The following is a 10,896-nucleotide window of genomic DNA, read 5'->3' as shown; positions in this document are numbered from 1 at the left end:
AAACGTACTCGGCGAGTAGGGTCGATTACTCGGCGAGTTGTATCAAACTTTCGCGATTCTGGACGCGCTGACTTGCCGTACACGGGTTTTAAGTGATGTACTCGCCGAGTAGCCTCTGTTTTGTGAAAATCTATATCAATGGATTTTCAGATCGATATCATAGCATATAGAGAAACCCTTGGAGGCCAATTGTCGACTAAAGGTGCTGTTGGAGCATGGGAAGCAAGGGAATCAACCCTACATTCAATTTTAAGTAGAATCAAGGCAAAATCAAGTTTACTCTTTACCTAATTTCTTGTTTGAACTATGTTTTTACCAATTGATTTCGTTTTTGAGCTTGTTTCTGCTGTAATCATGAGCTAAAACTCATAACTTCTGTTTAGGTAGATGAATTTATGAACATGGATTGATTATTTGATTAGGATTAATTTTAATTGGTAATTATGTTTTATTAAGCTTTTTAAAGAACCTTATGTGTTGACAATAACTATTCTTCTGTTAATAAATTAGTAATTAAGTTGTATGAACATCTCTTAGTTATTAATTTCATATGATTTATTGTGACCACATAGTTGTATGTCTAAGAATAACGAATGTGAAACTAGAATTAACTAGAAGATAGGTAAGTTAATGTGTGAGATTGTTTGATGAACATCAGCAAGAGGTTAATTGAAGGGCCAATTTATTTAACCATTACAAGTCTTATTTAACCCGAATCAATAATCTAGGAAACCTGTTAATTTAGACAACTGGCCATTGCTTGAGTTAATTTGTTTTCTAAGAATTAGGAATAGCGAACGTGAACCTAATTATCTTAATCGGTAGCCAATGAAGAATTAATCCGATACATTAAAATCATCCATGGGAACAAATGAGTCGTACCTAAACAGAAGTCCTCTTTACTATTGAATTTAGTTGGTAATTAATTGTTTTAGTCGCTAGTTAGTTAATTTGTGTGTTGGTTATTCTAATTAAGTTTCTAGTCTTGTAAAACTAGAGAAAATATCTTTTTGTTATTTGTTTTATTTAGATAATATTAGCATTTATTTTAATTGTTTACCGTTCCCTGTGTTCGATACCCTACTTGCTTGAACTATATTACTAATAGATAGGTACACTGCCTTTCGTGTGTTTATTTTGTGTCTAAGTTAGTAGGATTAAAACTAGTTGGTTTTACACACATCACTCAACCTTCTCGATTGCCAATCCCGATATACCAGGTCGCTCCCCAGCGAATACTCTCTTCTATCAACGTACTCATCCGACTAAGGTCACTCCCTAGGCTCTTCCTAGGTTCTCTCACTTCTCTATCATCAGCTGCTGAAGAACTCCTTATGATGCCAACCATCTACCTCCAGAATATCGTCATATTCACTTAGTAGCTGATTCCCTTCATCAAGAGTTCCGCAAAGCACAAAGCAAGTAGCATTCGAGCGTCGAATAATCTCTACCAACATGAACAACCACTCTAGGTTACAACTCCACTTGATCTACTCATACTCAAAAGGTATCACTGAACTCAAGCCACTCTACCCCTTTACGGATGTCTAACTACTCTCTCAGTAGGCTCCTCCAATGCTCATCTACGTATCTCTCCTAGATTACTCCTCTACTCAAATTTCTCTCTAAAAGATTCCTGCTGGATACTCTTACTCAACACATAATCAAAGCACATCACAGATAGAAAAATTCCTAGGCTAAGACATCACAAATCAGGCAACTCTAGCCCTAAAATATGAAATACCTAGCCTATCTTCTAGCATGCATCACTAATATCTCAATAATATTTCATAGCACAAATAAGTAAGGGCATTTTGGGAAATCACCGTTCGGGCTCTGGCTAATTGTACACACTGCTCCTTCTCATTTTTCTCTTAGAAACTCTTGCTCGTTTTAGAAAAATCATTTCTTTTGAAGTTTTTTCTCAAATCCTTAGTTTGAGCCCAGACATACCCGAAGGTGCATCCAAATCCCTCAAACCAAGGCTCTGATACCAACTTGTAACACCATAAATTTTCAAACAATTTTCCATTTAAAACACAATAAAAAACATGTCGCATTCCACAAAAAAAATCACAAGTATCAATTTATCAACACAGTTTAAAAGTTGTTTATCGCAAATCTAGGATCCTCAAAACATAACTCTTTTTCTCTTGTGTGTACAATCAAACCGGCGCCTTCCTACGATCCTGATAAGAACCTGAAACACATAACACAGAACACGGTAAGCATGAATCTTAGTGAGTCCCCCAAAATACCACATATATCACATTAGCCACTTGAGGCTATAACGTGAATAAGACCGTTCGGTCAATGTGTCTTAGTGGAGATCCTCCGGTCCCACAACTCGGGTGGACCCTCTGGTCCTATCTCAAGAAGCTTATAACAATAATACACAATATAAATCACAAAGACATAATGTAGGATATCACAATACTAAAGATAAGCATACAAGACCCTCCGATCACACAAAGATACCACTCATGATAAGTATAGTGAGAATTCTCACCTCGTAAGCAAGTAAGCAAACAACCTCGTACTCGAATCTCAAACTAGCATCCGCCTAACATAAAGGGTTAATATCTCTAATTAATACTCTTTTCACAACTCTAATAAACCGAAGGTGATTCTTTCTCTCTCTAACCCTTGAAGTGGATAAAAGACCATTTTACCCCTCCATGGTCTCCATTACTCATGATTGACCAAACCCTAAAGTTAACAGTCCATGTTTGACCCGACTCGCCGAGTGCACCCATGTTACTCGTCGAGTCCACTCGTTTCCTCAGAAGTCTCATGATGGTCCAGTTCAGATCGTCGAGTTGACCCCCAACTCGTCGAGTTATCGCATGAACAAGCTCATCGGGATAAACCCTAATTGACTCGTCGAGTCGACTGATCGACTCGGCGAGTCCATTAAATCTCATTCCTCATTTAGATGATTTCAAGGCAGAAAACCTTTCCAAACTCTAGATCCAACATCCCAAGGCTCTATTATCATGTAAAGCCACAAGCTTTAGGTCCAGGCATGGCACTTAAGGCTTGAAATGCCAAGAACATGCTCTATTAAGGGTTTTTCACTCAAAAGGTCTATAATGGCTGAATAAAGCTATGGACTTTGGACTCTAGGGACCTCACAAGGTCTAGATCTGAAGTCCAAAACTCTATATGCACTCAATACATTCAAAAACCCAATATTAGATGGAAAAAGCCATAAACTCCATAAACATGAGATCTACCCATCAAAATGATAAAGGTGCAAACTTTTTACCTTCCATGGAAGCTCCAGGATGAAATAGCAATGAATCTAACAGCCTCTTCTCGTCCTTTGGCTTGAAATCCTTCCCATTTTTTCAAAAGATGCACCAAAGCCCTCAATGTTAGCTCAACACTCTCTATTAGCTCAATGGCCGATTAGGGTTTCTCTGTGTGAAGTTGGGTAGCTTGTGAGCTGAAAATGAGGCTATAAGTTTCCTTAAATAGGCCCCAAACCCGGGGATTTAGGGTTTCATCACTCAGCATCTACTCGGCGAATCGACTGTCTGACTCGTCGAGTAGGCTACTAGTCCCACGTGGCCAAACAGGACTCTACTCGGTGAGTTAAGGCAGCAACTCGTCGAGTCACCCAGCCAAACTCAAAATAACATATACAAATGTTATACCACAAAGTTAGGATGTTACACTAAATCATCATATATTATCATATATACTCTTAACATGTATTTCAGGCAACATCAAATATTTCACACATAAACATATAATTAATACTTTAATACTTACATTAAAATCATGTTCATGAAAGAGACTATGCACCCACTTGTTAAAGTGATGACTCCAAACTAGACAATGCTCCGCTTCTTAACAATATAATTTCCTTCGACGAAACCTAGTATTATTACCACTAAATTTTAATCTAACATTTACCGTGGCTAACTATTAGTCTAAGTATTATTATTATTATTATTATTATTATTATTGTTATTATTATTATTATTATTATTATTATTATTATTATTATTATTATTATTATTATTATTATTATTATTATATAAGCAATAACACAATAGTACTCAACCACTATGTACAGACAGGGACAGAAATGAAACACCGGAGGGCAGGACCATTTTGGCATTAAAGCACTTTGAAATCCAACAACCCAGACGACCCTTCAAACCGGATTCCCCGTACCAGGATTAGTTAAAAAGATATTATAATGACACTTATATAAGTCATAATACTAGTCTAAATATTTATTATAAGTTCATAATAACGATACTAAATTTAAATATATGTTATACTTAAAGTAGGGTAAGCATAACTTACTTACTAGAAGGTTTTAGCTAGGCGTCGGGCTCTGTAGGGGCAGAATTTCATCGCTGAATCTTTCTAAAAAAGATTCTTGTAGCGCTTCAGCGCTCACCTTACTATATTAAAACTATAGAAAGAGAAGTCGAATCACGAGGGACCGAAATGCTCGGGGGATAAGAAGAGAAAGGCTCTTGAATCAAGAGAATGGTGCAAGAAATATGAGAGCCTAGAGGCTCTTATTTATATTAACTAAATTTTCAAAAACTACCCTCTATATTTACTTAATGACATTATATTTATTTAAACAACTAAAAACCCCTTTATACTACTATTTTAAATAGATTTAACGATATTTGTACTAAACTAATGTCGAAAGTACTCAACACTTGTCTTATAAAGACTGTCTCATCGATACCTTTCTAATTATATATACATATGTATATATATATATATATATATATATATATATATATATATATATATATATATATATGTATACGTATATATGTTTTATACTTTATTTTAATACATAAATATGCTATTATAATTTATAACTCCTTCATTTGAACTCTGTTTTTAACGTTCTGTATATCCACGCGTAGCTATCGACGAGATCTACAACTTTCATTTAGACTTCGTCGGCTAATTTTGACTTTATTTATAGTCCATATTTTTAAAAAATTAGATGATTTTGCTAAAATCATAATTCTCTCATACGGACTCCGTTTTTGGCATTCTTTTTCTCAAAATTATTATATTAAGGAACTACGATTTTCGTGTTGGTCGCATTTGCTAAATGTCAGCCCCTCTCATCGTAGTTTTTTACGTCATACATTCGTTATGCGTGGCTGACTATTACTTTGGTTAAGATTATTTATTCTTGAAATTTTTCTCTAAAAAATCATTTTTAACGCTTATTATAGCTTAATTGATGACTAGCCCGAATCTGTGGGTATTACACAATCTTCATTGAATCCATTTGATTATATATATTTACTTACATATGATTTATGTTGACAAGATTTGTTTTCGTGTTTTCGATTTAATAGTTGGTCTCGTGTATTTAATCACATGAGATTTTATGCATTTAAACACATGTGCTGAAATATATGAGAACGACTGTTGAATCAAGAACATGAAATGATATTTTCCACATAAATCAAATGTGCTTAAATACATGAGAACAACTATTAAATGAAGAATGCAAAAACGAATCTTATGCACATAAATCATATATATATATATATATATATATATATATATATATATATATATATATATATATATATGATCACATGTGATTAAATACATGAGAACAACTATTTAATTGAGAACACAAAAACGAATATTGTCCATAGAAATCATATATGATTAGATACATATAATCAGATGTTATTAAGTACATAAGAACAACTATTGAATCGAGAATGCTAACACGAATCTTGTCCACATAAATCATATTGCAACACCCGTTCCTATTATGAGTTAAATTATGAAGGTTAAACTTCCATTTTTGGGTGGCCACAATGTAGTGGAGCTTCACCAAGACGTGGTAGTGTTTTTGTAATCGTGGGAATTAGATGACCCGCCACGACGTGACATCTATATTTGGAGGAAACCCTAATCATAGGGCTTTGGGCCGTAATTGAATGATATTATGGCTAGGGTGTTGTGATCATTCAGCCTCCATAACCCTCCCAAGATCAAAAACCCTAACCCTAGCCTCCATTGCATTTGTGAACTCATTCTTTGTGTTTTTAGTGATCTTTGAAGGACAAGGAAGCCCTTGGAGTGGTAGTTACCTTGAAAACATCATCTACATAAGATAGCACATATTTTGGACCTTGTTGAATGTTCGACCCAACCTTTTTCTTTGCTAAGTTGCTAGATCTTTAGATTTTGTCCATTTTCTTCATGTCTTGATGGGTTTGAGTGGTGAGATCTCATAAAGTTTTTAAGTTTATGAATATTCAGGCCTTTTGGAGTACCTGGTGCTTTGAATCTGAAATATAAATTAGTTTTGGTGTGATGCATGGATCTTTTGGCAATTAACCCTCATTTTGACCTAATAGGAGTTCAAGACATGCATTAGACATGCATGTCTGAAAAGCATGGATTTTTAAGTTAGAAATGGTTCCATAAACCTATATAGAATTGTTGGATAAGAGGTCTTCAAGATTAAGTGCTTATTGATTAAGCCAAGTTGTGTTTTTTTTTTTTTTCCTTTTTTGGACCTAGGAGTTGAGATCTTTATCTATTGCAGAGGCTTAAGGTATAAAGTTGGAAGCTTTTTCCATTTAGACCATAGAAGTGACTACATCTGAGTTTTAGAGTACTAAGATTCAAAGAAAACGACTTAACCATTTAAGTTGTTAGGAACCCAATGCCCACGACGTGGCGACTAGCCTAGAGCTCGTCTGTTTTGTCGTTTCTCTGCCATGGCATGGCCAAGGATGGCTACGACATGGCGACCAACTAAAGGTTGACCTTTTAATTTTGACCATTGATGTTGACTTTGACCAAGTTTGACCTTAGGTCATTTACGGTATTTTGAGTAGTAGATTGAGGCTTGGTCCCTATATGTTGTACAGGTGACCCGTATAGCTAGTGTTTGGAGCAGTGATCAGTTAAACTATTGTTCAAATTGTGAGGTGCATTTTCCTCACTGTACTCGTGGGACGATGTAACACTCGTGTTCCAAACTAGTTTAGCTTTATAATTATCAGGTGCTAAGATGGAGTTTTGGGAAAAACTCTTTGCCATGACTTTGCGCAAGGATGCCCACAGTGTGGAATCGAATAAAGGAACACACATTTTATTGAGCTGCTACGACGTGACATTAGGCTGCCACGACGTGGCAACTGTCCTGGCCCAAGCCCATGATTATTTCAGGGTTTCTTTCCTGTTTAAACATCACTACCTGGAACATAGGGTTCTTTATCAGCCTCCATCACCCTTCCAAGCTTAGAAACCCTAACCCTAGCCTCCGTTGCATTTTGTGAGCTTATTTTTGGCACTTTTGGTGATCTTTGAAGAAGAAGGAAGCCTTTGGTGTGGTGGTTAACCTTTCAAGCATCATATTCATCTTTTAGCATATCCTTTGGACCTTGGTGAGTGTCCAAGACTCAATATTTTTCTAGCTAAGTTGCTAGATTTTCAGATTTAACTATTTTTCTTCATGTATTGGAGAATTGGAGTGGTGGAATCTCATAAAGTTTGCAACTTTATGAATCTCCAGGCCATTTTGGGTGTTTTGTTTTTTGGTTCTGAAGTAGGAATGACTTTTTCTATCATGCATGAAATCATGGTCATAAAATCCTTATTTTGAACTAATATGATTTCAAGATTTGCATTGGACATGCATGTCTATAAAGCTTGAATTTTTATGATAGTAATGATGATAGGAACCATTTTATAATTGATGGCTTAGAGACCTTCAAGATAAAGTTCTTAATGATTAAGCTATGTTATGTTTATGCCCTTTTTGGACCAAGGAGTTGAGATCTTGATCTCTTGGAGAGTCTTAAGGGATAAAGTTGGAAACGTTATCCATTTAGACCATAGAATGGACCAGATCTGAGCTTTGGATCTCTTAGAATTGAATAAAATGGTTTAACCCATTAAGTTGTTGGAAACCCAATGCCCATGGCGTGGCCATAGGCCGCCACAGTGTGAAAAATGGGAAATTCCTAGCTGTATCGTTATATGAGGGCCACAACGTGGCCATGGATGGTTATGATTGTTGGATTAGTGTCTAAGGCTGTAACTATATTTGGTAAGTACTTGACCCGGTTATGCATGGTCCTTTTGGGTTGCCTTCACCATAGCAACTTGACAGGGTGATTTAGAGAGAAGAGATATTATTATTAATATATTATAAGAATAATATGTTAAAGGAATAATAATATTATTTGATTAATATAAGTCATAAATTAATTAGGAATTAATTTGGTGACTTAAAGAGATAAATTGAAGAAAGGGGTATAAACTGTCAAATGTGTGATAGTTGTATTTTGAGCTAGGAATCCTTATGGATATAGGGTTAGACGATTTTAGGGATGTGGATCACCTAGAAATCGTCCAAGGCCTCATCTAGAAGAGGATTTGGATCGCTTTGAGGCTAAGTTATCCAATTAGGGTTTTAGGATGAAACCCCAGGAGCTCACAGTATAAATAGACCCATAGGGTTGAGGAAATCGGCCATCCTTGCTATTGGAGTAACCCTAGAGACGATTTCCCTCTTCCTCACCTCTCTCAAATCATATTCTTTCTAGTTGGTGTTTGTAAGCCATTAGAGGAGTGACATTTGTGACTCTTGATGGGTTTTAGCCATAAGAACATCCTATGTGCTCATACAAACCCTAATGCTTGGATCTAGGTTTCTCTATTGTACATGCAATTCATCCAAGACTTTAAACCCTAGATCTAGCATATGATAATCAATATTAACATAACAATGGGTTTAAGATATTACCTTGATTGTTATGTAGCAATAATAATCACAAATCCTCCTTGTAATGACTTTAGAAAGCTTAGAGTCACAAATGTCACTCCTCTAATGGCTCATAAACACCAAGAGCAAGAGGATGAAGAATAAGGAGAGAGGAGGCTGCCCAAAACGTGTGGAAACCCTAATCAACAAGTTCACCACGTTTTTGGGGCTTAAGGGTCCTTTAAATAGTGAGGCTATTAGGGTTATCTAACAAGGAAACCCTAATTTGGATGCTTAGGCCCTAAGCAACCCATGGACACCTTCCTTAAAGGCCTAGGACGATTTCTAATGGGTTTCCCCATAGAATTCGTCCACCCCTTTAATATGGAGTCCATTAGCTCAATATTCAACTATCATACAATTGACAGTTCTAGTCCCTTAAGTTTAATTAATGTCTTTTAGCCACAAACTTAATTCTTATTAATTCTTGAATAATATTAATTAAACAATATGATTCCTCCTTTAATATATTATTCTCATAATATATTAATAAATCATAATTAATCCTTTCTCTTCATAATTCATCCTATCAAGTTGCTTTGGTGAAGGCAACCCAAAAGGACCATACAACATCGGGTCAAGTACATACCAAAATAGTTATGGACTTAGACACTAATCCAATAGTCTCGCACTTGGATAAGTCTAATAACTATTCTGCGTATGACTTCAGATCATGATCTACAATCGTAGCTTTCTAAAGCCGCTATCAACTCTAATATTATTAGATACGCATGTCCTTTAGATAAGGGATCATATATTACTCCATTCTAGATATCGTATAGATATGAGACATGAACTTAATCATTCCCTCTATACTATCTCCTGACCTCCGACTTATGATGACTGACAACAGACTACAATTCATCACATCAAATCAGTCTCGGCTCGGCCAAGCGCTTAGGTGCCATCACTGAATCATCGAGGGGCCCAAAGATATCGCTTTTATCCTACTTTGGATAAAAGGAACGGATAAACTTTGACTCAATGCTCACTTCCACTCAATTACCGAATTACACACAACAATATGTTTTATAACACCAAGTTACTGGTGCGGTTACATATTATCAATGTGCAACCGACTCGCAAGATACAACTCACACATCTCGGTTTCAAGATTATATGATGTTATCATCTCACCAATCACTCGTGATACGGTTCATGAAGTGATCCAAGTGAGCGTGGGTTTAATCCAATGCTCAAATCATATTCATAAGCACTCATGAATGTTGCAACAAACATTTGCTTATGTCTAATACTCTTTAGACAATCCACACACCATACCTACTTCCAACATATGAACGACTGTGACCCGTTCGAATAATTTAATTGTTCTGAACCAATTAAATTATTCAGGAAGTCAAAACATGTAAAGTGAAACACAAGAATAATACTAATCCCATATGACCCCAAACATTTTGAGTATAAATAAAACACCTTTTATATATCACCATATTGATTACTCATTGTTTGTTGTTTCGGGTAATCAACTTCTTACTTGAATTATAACTACAGTTGTCCCATGCTCTTAGCATGCACACAATGCTAACCTATGGTCCTTACTTTGTGAAATAGATCAAATGAACACATTTCCAATCATACTCATTTCACAACTCCTAATCCTTATCATAAGTATAAGAATATAAAGTTCTTGCCACTTATAGAATATGTTAGATTCTAACATTTTATGCAATGATTCTTTTGAAATGTCACTGCACTAAGGTCACAATGACTAGTGCCAATGAATTACAAAGCTCTCTATCGGAAATTGTTACAATACAATTCCATAGATGTGATGTCTCTCACTCAAAGTACATTCCTTTGAACATCCTTCTTGCATAAAAGTTTCTAATCTAGACACATATTCTTAATATCCAACTCCTAATATGGAAACCTTTCCATACTTACCATATGACAACTCATTCTTAATAGAATCTTATCTATTCATAATAATGTCGATATGCTCCATCCAATATCATACTTCCAACTACTCACAAGCGATCAATCCTTAGCAAGCTTTGGATCGTCCTTTGATAGTTGTTTAATTATCTTAGTCAAAACCGATTCTAGTCCTTCTTCCCTCTAAATGCACTAGACATTTG

This window comes from Lactuca serriola, chromosome 4 (assembly GCF_051521515.1).
Source record: "Lactuca serriola cultivar US96UC23 chromosome 4, Lser_US96UC23_V15, whole genome shotgun sequence".
NCBI classification, from domain to species: domain Eukaryota; kingdom Viridiplantae; phylum Streptophyta; class Magnoliopsida; order Asterales; family Asteraceae; genus Lactuca; species Lactuca serriola.
Note: the sequence above shows the minus strand (reverse complement) of the source record.